The sequence below is a fragment of the Camelus bactrianus genome, chromosome 11, assembly GCF_048773025.1.
Source record: "Camelus bactrianus isolate YW-2024 breed Bactrian camel chromosome 11, ASM4877302v1, whole genome shotgun sequence".
Classification (NCBI taxonomy): domain Eukaryota; kingdom Metazoa; phylum Chordata; class Mammalia; order Artiodactyla; family Camelidae; genus Camelus; species Camelus bactrianus.
Window position 1 is genome coordinate 53384493 of NC_133549.1, and position 14318 is coordinate 53398810.

A 14318-nucleotide genomic window follows, 5' to 3' on the forward strand; every position below is an offset into this window, starting at 1 on the left:
AAAATCATTGTGATGGTGTGGTTAGCGTGACATCAGCTATGACAGCCAGCTAGCCTGCTGCTCTTCTACATAGAATGCTACCGCTAGGTTTTTAGTCATCATTTTCTCCTAAAGATTTTTCTCTCTTATTGAGTAAGAAGAATGGATTCTTACTATTTACTTTGTCCTTAAGAAAGAAATGCCCCAAATGATTGTCTATAAATATGATTTTATTTGATTGCTTATCTCTGAGCCTTTATGTGGAATCTATGAATGGCTGTCTGATAAACTAGGTCTTCTCTTCCTTTGTGATTTTCCTACACATCAGCCCAAGATCATTAAAAAGATTTTTCTTTTAGGCAGAAGATTTGTTTGTGATTTTGTTTTGGTTTTTTTTTTTTTTTTTTTTTTTTTGATCTTGTATTTCCCTAAAAATTCAGGAGCAAAATTATTTATTTTTTTTCTTTTACTGTGAAAACAATGTAATTTTTTTCCTGCTTAACTTTTTTTCAAAACTCAGCTAAATTTCATCTTGTGACATGAAGAAATAGATATCCCTCTTTTTCCATTATTACACAGAATATTTTTCATTATTTTGGAGAACAAGCAAATATAAAAGAGATGTGAATATCAGTGGAAGGGAAAAAATTCTCAGCAGTGATTTTCAATGGGTGAAATTAACCCTACCAAAGCTACTCTCTTTCTGGAGCCCTGGTTCTCAAGTATCTGCTTCTTTCTTCACTTTTGCTCCATTCTCCTCCGGGAAAAAGAGTTTCACTACTTATTCATCTCTATATCCTAAACTGTGGGCCTCAAGAATCCACAGGGTCTTTCAGTTCAGTTTCTACCTACTATGCATAGTTAGTCTTGATAGAAATTCTTGAGAAACATAATACCGGTTGCTGACTAGCCAATTCATTTCCTTGTATTAGATGAATTTTTCACTACTGTTTGTTAGTCATGGCCAGGATTACGAGGTCATAAGGTCTTTTGAATAGTCCATTTGGGACCTGTTGGTACCCAGGCATATTTATATTATATGATCATTAAGAACTGTGACTGGCTAAAGAGATAGAGTATTTGTCTTTGAGAAGATTACCTTTCTGACAGTCTTTAAATACACCTTTCATTTCAAATAGTTAGCTATCTGTATAAGGGAAACACATTTCAAATATCTTCATGGTCTTACCTGATCTCACCATACCTTTAAGGCATCGTGACTCATTCATATTCAGGACCTTTCTGTTTCATTAAAAACAGTTGCCAAGGACACTTCTTACCTTTCTCCTAACTCTACTCCTGTCCCATGTTTCCCATCTGCCTGGCACTTGGCCTTAACACTCATCTCTCATAGGCACCACTTGTGCTAGTAGTTGCTGTTCGTTTCCTTAGTTGGACCAGAAGCTCTGTTCCTCCGGCTCTTCCTTCTTCTTGCTGCCTTGGATAGAGTGCTTTGTTTTAGCTTAGATTCTAAGACCCAAAACTTCAGTGTTTAATCACTTTGTGACTATCTTGACTTCTTTCAAGTTTCTGAACCTTGTTTAGATAATTCACGTGAGTGTTATTTTCAAATTATTTCTGTGATTCCCCAGTTTCTTTCTAAGGAGAGCTAATGAGCACTCTTAATGGTAAAGGCAGTAGATTCCTATAACTTCGTTGGCTATGTCTAAGAAGTAGAAGAGAGATTATTTTCATATTTGTTTTCTGGCATATATGAATGAAAATCAAATTAGCATTTATTTAGGTAGGAAACACATGAGATTATTTGGATGAAAAATCTAGAACAGGAAAATCTTCTGGTTGGAGAGATATTTTAAGTAGAAGAGTATCTTTTGGGGCTAAAGAGATGAGTTAATTCTTAGCAATTTTACACATTCTAACTTTTGACATTTGACCTGGGCAGCCTGTGAGGCTGATATGAATCTCTAGAAAAATCAGTCATTTCAAAGTTTTCTTGCTGGCCTTTTAATAGATTCACCATTGCTCTTTTCATCCAAGGAAGATTGAATAATATATGTGAGACTCTTAACAGAAGTATCAAAGCACTGAATGTTCTTCAGTTCCAGTCCTAGATTAGAACCCAACAAGATACTGTCTCACACTGTTTTCCCAGTTCATTGGAATATTAAGATTTTTGAGGTTTGATTGCCTAGGAGCTGGTTTATTTGGACTAGTAAGATATGAGAAAGACTTTTTAACACAAAGAGGTAAACCAGTGGTAAGCTGTCTTCCCTTTACATATCACCTCACTGTGAATCATGGCCTTGTACAACTTCTAGAATTATGATTTTAAAGTTTATAAAATCTCTGAAAGCTAATTTCTTTAGGTCGGTTTGTCCCAAGACTGAAGGTGTAGAGAAGTACACGCCTGTAGGGAATGAAATTCTCTAAACTTCTGTTGGCTGATAATTGATCTTAACTGTATAGATCAAGAACACCAGAGTGGGACGTCAGCACAGGACACTGCATGGCTTCAGACATAACCCATTCTGGATGTTCAGATAGCTGCTATTTCAGTTAGAAATTTGTTAAATGTATGCAATTAAATGTGATTTACATTATTATTTTTACCTACATAATGTTTTTCATATGAGTAAACTCAGAATTCAGAACAAAAATTCTTTACCTATCCATATATCCTGGCATTTATTTTAAAAATATTATCATTGCAGCTAATGTGCATTCATGAATATATGCTAGAGCGTAATGCAGACAGTTTGTAAGCCCCCGCAAAGCTCTCATTCTAGCAGTCTTGGGAAAAGCCTTACTTGCTGCAACCTGATGGAATATTTTATTTTTATTCATTTCCTTCTTCCTCTATTTTTATGCACTGTCACCCTAGTGCTATCTAGAAGTGAATTAAATGGCTCAGAAGCTGTGATTCTGCAGCTATCAAGATGGTAGACTGGAAATTACTATCTGGAGGTGTTTGCATATATAATGTACTCATGTCCATTTTAACCTAAGAAGTTTGCAGGAAGCTTTTTTTTTTAACACCGTCAAGCATTTACTATTTCTGCCTGTATGCCTTCTGAATCACTGAATAATTGTTGGGTTTTTTTTAAGTAAAATTATAAATAAAGGCAATATGACAAAGGAGAAATAACATATTTCAAATAAAATGCATGAAAATTCATATTTAAGCAGCTGGAACAGCTAAGGCAGCTCCTCATTCCTTGTATACCAGTTTCCTTTGTGTGCTTAATGGCCCAGACCAATGTGAGGAAGCTACATCAAAGGACTTTTAAATATTACTCCATCTTATAAACACTTTCCGGAATTGGTTGGAAGGTAAAAGTGAATCATATTTGCATGGGGCAGAATTTTAAACTTTTTCTATTATTTTCATAAAAATCTCTATTTGTTCTCAACCACAGTATCTCTAATACTATAAAAAAAGTAGGAAATCACCAGAGTACTTTTATCATTGGAGTCTATTCTAAATGAGGCTTTGATTCTCTGTATCGACCCCACAGTGCTCTGAAATTGAGTAGTTTCCCTCCCTGAAGCCAGCACAGAATTAACCTTTCTTCCCTCCTCCCTTGATCTTCTTCCTCTCTCCCTTCCTTCCTTTCCTCCTCTCCTTACCCCTCTTTTTCTCTCTCCCTACTCCTACTCTTTTTCTTTTTATTCACTCTCACTTCACCCTTTTTGATTTCAAACATTTATTAAGCTCTTGTGTGGCAAACAATAAACACATTACCAGAGACACAAAAACTAAGAAGTAATTACTGACTTTGAATTATATACAATCTAAAAAATGATTTCACACTTTTTTTTTTGACTGCGCCCACAGCAAGAAATACATTTTTCCTTGCAACCCAGTACACATAGACACACATATATTAGTTGCTTGGGCTGCTGTTAACAGAGTATCAAGAACTGAGTGGCTTAAAACAACAGATATCTATTGTCTCCCAATTCTGGAGGCTGCAAGTCTGAAGTCAAGGTGTTGGCAGCAGTCCACGCTCCCTCTGACACCTGTAGAAGACAATCCTTCCTTGCCTCTTTCTAGCTTCTGGTGGTTTGTTAGCAATCCTTGGCACTCCTTGGCTTGCAGCTCCAGCATTTCAATCTCTGTCTGGTAGGGATCTCACATGGCATTCTCCCCTTGTGTGCCTTCTTTCTTTGAGCATCTTCTCTTCTTATAAAGGACACTAGACATATTGGATTGGGGCTTACCCTACTCTGGTATAACCACATTTTAACTTAACTAATTACACCTGCAATAACCCTGTTTCCAGATAAGGTCACATCCTGAGGTACTTGGGGAGTATTTTCGGGGGACACAATTCAACTCATAATAACACATACACAATGAAACAGTAGTTTCATGAATCAATATTCAGTTTTTTACTGTATGATTTTTTTGTTCTATCTTATGAAAAAGTTTCATTTTTGGCCCACTAAACTTATTAGCAACACACTAATAGATACAAGCCCTTGTTGGAAGAAGATTGTTCTAGAAAGGGAGATAAACATACTTAAAAATGTTGTATTATAGGTGCAAATAGAAGAATGTATAGCATGAATATTCTAGTATGGGGATAAATTTGTTCATGAAAGTAATGGAAAGCTACATAAAGAAGTAACCCCTACTGAGTCTTAAGGGATAAACAGGATTCACCAGTGGTGGGCAATTTGAGGGAGAGAAGAAAGCAGAAAAAAGTAGCTGTATAGGATGACTGACCCTTGGAGGATGACTAGGAGTTCATAAGACAGTGAGACCAGTTTCGTAAGTTCTAAGGCATTTAGCTTTTATTCCATAATAATGGAGAATTTCATACAGAAATAACAGTGGTGAAAAATATGGGTGAGAATTATTTGAATTTAAATCCCAAAGTGGCCTTGAGTCACTTTGTTTTTGCTTTGGTTCGCTGATATATAATTGGGAATAACAATGCCACCTGCTTCATTGAGTTGTTGTAGGAATAAATGAGTTACTGTATAAAAAGAATTGTATCTGGCTCATAGTAAGCCACAATAAGGGTTAATTATTATTATTATGATACACTTCAAAGCTTTTAAGCAAGGGAATGAAACAAGGTGAGCAAATGCTACTGTATAGTTTGAAGATCATTGCAGATAAATCTATGGAAGATGGAAGCCACTGGGTGAAAAAACACAATTAGTGCTACACAACAGTTCCAGATATTTGACTTCACTCTCTCCACTTTCAGGTTAACTGGAATAATTGATTATTAGGTGTCCTTTAGGTATAGGTCAATAAAATATATTTCACTTTAGACAGTTCTTTTGACAGGAGTAAGTTCTTTGTCATTTTCATAGTTTAAATGCCAAAGTGAGGGCACTGTCTTTGTATCTCACATTTTTTCAAAGAAAGGTGTTGGGAACACATACATACATTGGAGTAGCAAACAAACAAAAATTTTATTTAAAAAAATTAGGCAAGTTTCAAGAGAACAAAATAAATTACTACAATTTTGGGATTAATGTTGGAATTCGATTTGGAGGTTTATTGTAATTTGACTTTTTCTTTTGTTTAAACGACCTTCATTTTATCTGCAGCCCCCCATGGCTTTAACGTTATAAGAACGGAAAAATCTAGGCTCCCATTAGTAGTTGTTACAGCAGCTGCACTGTGTGTGGCAAACATATCTGGGAAGAAATCTGTCTTAGTTCCATCCCACAGCAGCTGCCTTCAAACTGAGCCAAAATCCGAGCCAGCCAAAGAACCACAGCGATGAGTGGATATCAGAAAGAAAGAAAGAAGAAACCAGCCTGGGAACTTGGGGTGGTCAGCAACCAGGGAGTGATGAAGTCCTCCCAAGCCGGCGAGACGAGCCGCCCCCGCGGTCACTGGGTCACTGCATCCGGCACAAGTGCGCTGCGGCTGCCGCTGAACCCAGATCCAAACGCGAAGCGATACCCACCGCACACTGACGCGCCTCTGTAAACGTGCCCACAGTCCTGCTCCGCGGCGTTGGAAGGAGTTCCCTTTCTCCTTTGTCCTCTGGAGGCTGCAGGGCCTGGTGATGCTCTGGCTCCACAGCAGAGATTCCGCAAATGATTGTGTTTTGCTTTTGCTTAACGGTGGCCCTGTGGATCCTAGTAGTGAAGGTCACTTGAAAACTTTTCCCTGGCTCAAGCTCTGAAAGAATTTCCCTTTCAGGGCTTGAAAACTAGTCAGAGAACTCACCCGGCAAGACGAAGATTTTGTAGACTTCTCCCTTGGCAGAGACAAAAGGACTAGTGATTGTAAACAGACCTTGGTGAGGGCCTTCTTTACTCCAGCAAGGTGGGGAACCAGACTTTGATTTTATGTAATATCACTGCTTAATAATACAATTTCTGTACACAATGACAACTCTTAGCTGGCTAACTCTCATGGTGGACAGACCAGCTTAGGAGGAATGTTACAATTTCTTTTACAATTTTCAAAGTCCATTACAATTTTCAAAGGTTTTGTAAATTCAGCCTTCATCCTTCTAACTATGGATTCTTAAAAGACAGCACACTATTGTCCACAGCAGTTATGCACAACATTACCTGCACGCCATTAGTCATAGATACTGGTGGATACATTTTCTGATTTATATATACAATAAATAGGGGAAGACAAAAAGATTTCAGGCTCTTGTATTTTAAAAAGAACTCGTTTGTTTCATTCTATCGTAAAACAATATTTATCAATTACTGAAAATTTAGAAAGTATTAAAAAGCAAAAAAAAAAAAAAAAAAAAAAAAAAAAAAAAAAAAAGATAAATAATAGCCACCATGACCCTACTGCCCCGAGATAACCAAATTGTAATTTGTATATTCCTTGGGGGGCAGGAACTGCACATTAATTCTAAGTCCACCACAGAGCTCAGCTCAGAGTCTTGCACAGATGAGGGCCTTGGTTTCAACCCTGACTGAGCATCTGTGACATCTGTGGAACTAAAAGTAAGTACATAAACAGAATGAGTAGCCTGGGTTCCACCTCAGACCTATTCAGATTTTTTGAGTGGTGGCTTAGGTAGCAGCATTGCAAGGAAATGTCACGGAGAATTCTGCCAAGGTTGAAAAGTAATGGATTCAGTACTCAAAAAAAGCTTTTAAATTGAATTAAAGATTTTTTTTGCAATCAAATAAAAGGGGTTACTCAAACAGTAAATAATGACCTTTTCCCCCAGCTCTGAATTTGCTTACATTCCTTGAAGCCTCACTCCAGCAGAAATTATCATGCATGTTTGAAAAGTAGTTTCCTGTCCTGAGGGCTTTTCCTCAGTCTTCTCGAACAAGGCATGGCCTATGATTGTAGTTAATAACTCCATTTCTAGCTTTTTAAGGTTGGTTATTGTATGCACTACTTACTCCAGCACCTAAGATCAAGCTTCAAATATTACGAGCTTTGAGTAATTGGCTGCACCACATTCCAAGCACTTGGAACCTGTCTTTCGGCTTCTCAGGCTTTAGTTCCCATTAAGTTCTCGCTGGATCAGGTTTTGGCCTTTCTCAGTCTTCCTCTCTGGAATTCTTCACTCCTCCCTTGGCCAGTGGAACCACCTGCTAGGATGACAGCCTGGCCTTTGCCCGCAGGGGACCTTAAAACGGAGACCAGATCGTAAAGAACAATTTAATTAAAGTGCCCTGAGATGTTCTCTTCAGAGAACATCTTCAGAGACCCTCTTTTTTTTTTTTTCCAAGATTCTGTATTTGGGTCTATAGTGCCAATACTGATTGAGCACTCATTATGTCCCAGATCTGTTTGAGGTCCTAGGGATTTAAGAATAAATCGAACCTGCAAACCCTGCTCCTGTGGATCTTACAACCTAGTGAGAGATAATTGAAAAGAAATATGTCAGATGGTGATTAGTGCCATAAGGGAAAATTAAATAACTTAAGGAGATATAGTTGTAAAACTGACCGTTTTATATAGAGTGGTCAGAGAAAGGTCTCCTGAGGAGTAGTGAGTGAGTGGCTATTTTATGTAGAATGGTCAGAGAAAATTGCTTTCTGACCACAGAATCTAAGGCTGGAGGGAGCAAGCCATGTCTGTGTATCTGGGGCAAAGAGTGTTTCAGGTTGAAGAAATAGCACGATAAAAGCTTTTTGGAGAGCATGTGTAGATAAGGAAAAAAGGGGGGCTGCGTCGTTGTCTGGGCATAGCAATGAAAACACAGTGGTAAGAGATGAGGTCAGAGAGATATTGCAGGGGCATGGGTGAAATCATGTAGAGATTTACAAGAGAAGGAAAGGATTTTGCATTAATTCTGAGCTGATATGAGAAGCCATAGGAGGGTTTTGGAAACATTAGTGACATTATCTAACATACTTTAAAAGGAACACACTGATCACTGGGAGAGAATAAGAGTAGAGGCTATTGCACATATCTAGATGAGGGTCATGTAGCTTGAATTAGATTAGGGGTATTGGAGGTGGTGAAAAACTTGTCAGCTTTTGATGGTAGAGCCAATAAGATTTGCAGATGGACTGGATGAGCTGTGACTGAAAAAGAAGTGTGAACATGACTCCAGCATTGTTGTCTGGAATAACTGGTAGAATGAAGTTTCCACTTATTTAGATGACGAAGAAAGTGGAGGAAGCAGGTTGGAGGTGGTTGAAATCAGGGGCTTGATTTTAGACACATTAAATTTGAGATGCCTGTTAAATATCCATGTGGAAATGTAAATAATCAGGTATGAATCTGGGTTGAGGGGAGAGATGGGGACAGGAGTTAGACATTTTGAGGTTATCATCTTAATAACGGTTTATTGTTAGGATTACATTTGGCTGTAAATGCCAGAATAGCAAAATCACATTGGTGTAAATAAAATAGGAGTTTTTATTTCCATTATGTAGAAAGTCTGGAGATGAGCAATCTAGGAGCATGGCTCCACAATCATTAAGGAACGCCTCTTTGTTGCTTTGTTATCCTCAATAGGTGACTTTGATCTCATGGTCTAATGAGGCTACCTGAACTCCAGCCATTATGTCCCCATTCATGTCATCAAGAGGAGGAAAGAATGAAAAAGGATATGGTCCCTCCCTTTACGAACACTATCTAAAAGCTGCATGTCCGATTACAGCTTACTAGTCAGAACTTGGTCATTTGGACACACCTAAATGCAAGGAATCTGAGAAGCACAGTATTTATTCAGGAAGATCTTATACGAGATACAAATTGGGGTTACTCTTACTATTGGAGAACAACTAACATGCTATGTTACAGATGATATTTAAGTCAAGGCACTGCATGACTTCTACAGTGAATGTACACCTGGGATTGAGTAAAGGTTCCAGGGTTACCCATCTAGTAAATGTTAGAACTTGCAGGTTTAGTTCAGTCATTCTCTCACGTGTGACCTGCTCCCCAGGCTGACTCATTTTACATTTCTTGCTTCTGTAGTTTTAGAAATGATGTTTCTTCTGCCAGAAATGCTTAATTCTCCTTTGGCTGCCTGGGTATCCATTCTTTGGAAATCTGTCCTGATAGCCTTTTCCTCACCTTCCAGTGACTTTAGCCTTCCCTCACCTTCTTAGGTGCCTTATACATGCTCCTAGGTGTGACTGTAACTTTAATAAGTTTAAACTCTAATTATCATGTTTGTCTCTAATGATAGACTGTGAGCTCCAATGTGGGAACAAACATTAAAAAAAAAAAAAAAAATCAGCTCCAGGAAACAGCCCAGTGCTTGGCAGTTAGTCCTTTTATTGATTAAGGATTAAATGAATGAAGGCCTAATCTCTGCCTTTAGACATAAGTCATAAACATTTGGGGCCAAGCTGATAGCATCAATAAGCACTGGGGAATGGACGGGTGTGGGGGGAGCGCTATGGTGATTGTGGAAATCTTGACTCCATCCAAAGATATTCAAACTCAAATTTTTAATAAAATAGCAACTCAGCTTAAAAAAAAAGTCTACAGGTGAGAATAGGCTTATGGGATGCAACTTCCTACTCCTGTCTTAGATAGTTTATAATCTCATAAAGAGGGACACATTCTAAGAGAAACAAGAAAAGGTTGCATTAAATTGGAAGGGGGTAACAGTAGAGCTCCCATATTCTGTTGTGCACTAAGGGGACAGAGCAGATTAACTACTTAGTTGGATCATAAGCCACTCCTTTAAGTGGCTTCTTTGGTCACACACACCTTCCCTTCTTTATTTAGAGTGCTCTTTATTCAGTGGCTGCCACCTTACCTTAGGGCAGTGTGAGAGTTAACATAGCTTCCAAGGGTGGTGTTGGTGCTATTGAAAAATCACTACAATCTAGATCACAATGTTATTATCTGGTGCAATGAGCCTCGTAGCAGAAGGAACTACTCTATTCATGGACTCTTATTTAGAGATGGGTAAGGACTTTAGAGATTATTTAAGCCCTGAAGTTACATTTATTTCTTCTGGTCACATAGGTGATCTGTGTCAGAGCTGAAATTAAAGCATTTAAGTCCCTAGATGTCCATCCTGTGCTCTTTCTACAACTTGGCATGGGGAAGCTGATGATCTGACCACTGATCCTTTAGTTGAGTCCTTTATAAAATTTATTCTGTGGAGCCCTAGGCCAGGCAGGCAAGGTCCTCAGCCCCTGCTATTTGAGTTGCTATAGTTTTTATGTTTTAAATATTGGGCTTCTCATATTTTTTTTAAATAAATGCCTTTTAATGTAAAAATGAATATAAAGAAAATAAAATCTCAGTATAGTCACCACCCAGCTTGGTTAAATCTCAACATTTTACTATACCATACTTTCATTCTTCCTTTCCTTCCTTTGCCTTCTTTTTCTTCATTCCTTCATTCTTTCTTCCTTCCCTCCTTTGACTCCTTCATTTCCTTCTTGCTTTCCTCATTCCTTCACATTTTCCTTCCCTCCCTCTCTGCTTCCCTCCTTCTCTCTGCTTCTCCCTTCCTTCCTTTTCTCTTTCCATCTCTTCTTCCTTCCTTTTTCCTTCTTTCTCCCTTTTAAAAATACACACATTACAGATTTGGACAGAGGCCTCATCCTTGTCCCGTTTTCCTTCCCAGAGGTAACCTCTATACCCAGTTGGTGTTTCTCATTCCTAGCCCTATTTTATAACCTAATTATATATGTATATCCCTAAACACTACATTGCACTGTTTTTGCAGTTTTGCACAATTTTTATACAATGGTGTCTTTTGCTTGTTTTGTTTGTTTTCTAAGACAGATGTTAATGTACAGGACATTTACAAAAGAAACTTTTGGGGCTCACACCTGTGGAAAGGTAAGAAAAGAAGCATGATAGGGCAGAGAGAAGTTAAGCTGTAATGCAGTCCAAGTAAATACTTGGACAGATTCCATTCTTTTCCAACAGGAGCTCTCTTCTTATCATAACAGAACTGCTTTGTTTGAGAGTTTAACTTTCTTTGGAGCTTGACTATTCTTACAATGAATTCCTGAGCCCTATTCTCAGCTTTGTCTTCCTTCCCACTGCAGGGAATGGGAGTTTTCTATATGCTACCAAGGAGGTTCTCTGACTTTCACATTTAGCTTTTAATTACCAATTAACCACTCTCAGGTCTATTTGGCACAGCTTAAATTGCATTTAGCAAGATTCACACAAGTCTACTGCTCTTATACTTACCATTTCCTCCATATTTCTCAAGTGCCTAATATATCATATATTACCTACTAATTCATTTGCTTCCGTCAGTGAGTTATCTCAGTTCATTGCCTTTAAATATTTTAAGAGTTACACTGCTACTTTGTGTTAGGGCTATCTGTGCTTTATTTACTACTAGCAATGGGGTCTTCGTTTAATTATCCTGGACCTGACTTCAGCTACATATAATACTTTATTATTTTTTAATTATAAGCAGATGTATTAATGGGTCTATGATCACAGAGTGGTTCTGTGAAGGAAAAACCGGGCTGGTCTAACAAGATAACTCACAAATCTAGGAATGTGAAGGAGAGGCTGGGCTGGTCTAACAAGATAACTCACGAATTTAAGTATTGGAATACTGATCTGAGTTCTGCTAGACTAACTTGTAAATCTAGGTTAATTAGTTTTCATTTGCTGTTCAAGTTTTTTGCTAGCCAGCTGGGTTTTCAAAGATACATATCTGGCTTTGGAATGTTGGTTTGCTGCCTCCCCACCTCCACTTTTGTGATGATAATGCTGCTAAAGCTGTTCCATGCCTATTGGCCTAATACCCCAAGCTTGTACTTTACCCTATAAAACCTCATGCGCACATTTTGGAGGTGCTCAGAGCTTCGGAGCAGAAGGCCCTCTGAGCCCGCTGGCATAATACATCTGAGTACTCCAACCCTCCGAGTGGTGCTTGTTTCTTGACTGGCCTGTTGTTTCTGTAACATTTCTTCTGTGGGGCTAATTCATATTTATATTTTATATTTACAATTATCATTCTATGAGTGGATTTAATTCAAGCACTTTCTGCAGTTTTGGACCAATGAGACATTTGGAGACCAGCTCAAAAATCATAGTAGTAGGTTTAGATTGGCCATGTTTATTTACATCAAACTAATGAGAATTCAGTAAATGATGTTTTATAACACTATCAGTTATCAGTGTAATATACTCCATTAAACTACACATTTTCAATTTTTAGGAGCCTAATTTTCTTGGGTGGCAAAATTCAGTGGAGGTGAAGCTAGAGGTGAGACAGGATGGAAGGAGGCAAGGCACAGCCATTCAAGGAATGTTACAGCAGTTAACATCAAAATGGTGAAATACTCAACCCCCAGTAGGCCTTGAGGCTCAAGTTGATGAGAGATTTAATTTCTAGTAGATCTTGAGCTTCTTTATACGCTCATTGTAATATATTAACATGGTGAATAACATGCCCACAGGCACAACGGCAGTCCCAAGGCTAGCCACAAAACATCAAAGAGTGGGAAATGGCCAACTTCCTGGGAATCCCAAACCCTTCCCCAGGCTACTTAGACTGGTCCTTCCACTTATTAGCATATGAAGCCACCAAGCCCATAAAAACCAACAATAGGCGCCTCGTGTCCGCCCCTCTCTCTCTCTCTCTTCCGAGATGGCCCACATTCTGTCTATGGAATGTGTACCTACTTTTAATCTGAGCACCCAACCCCCACACCTCGTGGCCTTTCTCTTGCCTTTCAGTGTGTCTCTCTGAATAAATCTATCTTTACCCAACTGTGGCTCGCTCTTGAATTCCTTCCTTCGGAAGCCAAGGGCCCGCACTTGGCGGGGCACGTCCCAGGGGCTCCTCACACCCCACATCCATTTTCCTGCATCAGAGGGATGTCATGGAAGGAGCCAGTCACTGTGGGTTTTTTTTTTTTTTTTTCTGCTCTAGTCAAAGAAGTTACCCCAAAAGGTAAAGACCCCAGTTCTTGTCATACCTCGAAAGATAAATTTACAGTCGGGAGACAATGCATTGTGTAGCAAAAGATTTTAAAGATTTATTTAGAAAAGAACAGGAGGTAGGCTGATCCAAGGGAAGAAAAGCAGTGGTTTTTGTTTCCCCTTTTTCCTGTACCCCCACTTAGAGGTGCTCTTTTGATTGATTGACGGCTCTTTTCCCTAGAATGCTTAGTCATGTTTGGCCCCTTTGTGCATGTCCTTACCTATGGTGTACACAGGAAAACCCATGGCAGGGTAAGGCGCTAAGCTGCAATGTTAATTATAACACAATGAACATTTCTTGCCGGCACTCATTTAGAAGTAAAGTCCCTTTATACTGGAGGCGGGCATAACACCGTCTTCCAGACCATCCTTCCTGTCCTCCACCTGTCTGCCCGGTGCCCCCACTTATCTAATTACCTAACAAAAGTACTTCTGAACTCCTATCACTCAAATTTGTATGTTAACTTCTATTAATTTAAATCAGTGACACTTGTGTTAGAGTTTTGCTTATCATTTAAGACTTTTAGCAATCGCACTGTTTGTTTCTCCATGGCTACTCTTACATTAGTAGCTCTATACATTTCACAAAGCTCTCTTAGCCACATGGATTTTAAGATTCTTTGGTGGGGGGGGATTAAATGGAATTTTTCATGGGAGAAATTAAATTCAAGTCAAACCCAGGCTTTACACAGCAAAATCCATGTTCAGATATCACGGTCTGAGGGGCAAACTCTACTTACACTGATCAGCTAGGATTATGTGATTTATCAGCTGTTACTGTTGTTTAATCAGTGAGAAAAGATTTCATTCGTGTATATATGCTGTGATTCTAGAACATATAATCTTAAAGATTACCTTGGTAATAAGAGTCTTCTATTTCTAAAAATGAATCCCAGTCTCTATTTGTGTGCTGCCAAGACTACATCAAATAGCTGAATATAGGAAGGAGTGAGTTGAAAACTTGCCAAAGTGATGGAAAAATGTTAGTACTTAGTGAAATTATTGAGAAAAAAGGGAAACGACCACATATAGGCCATCT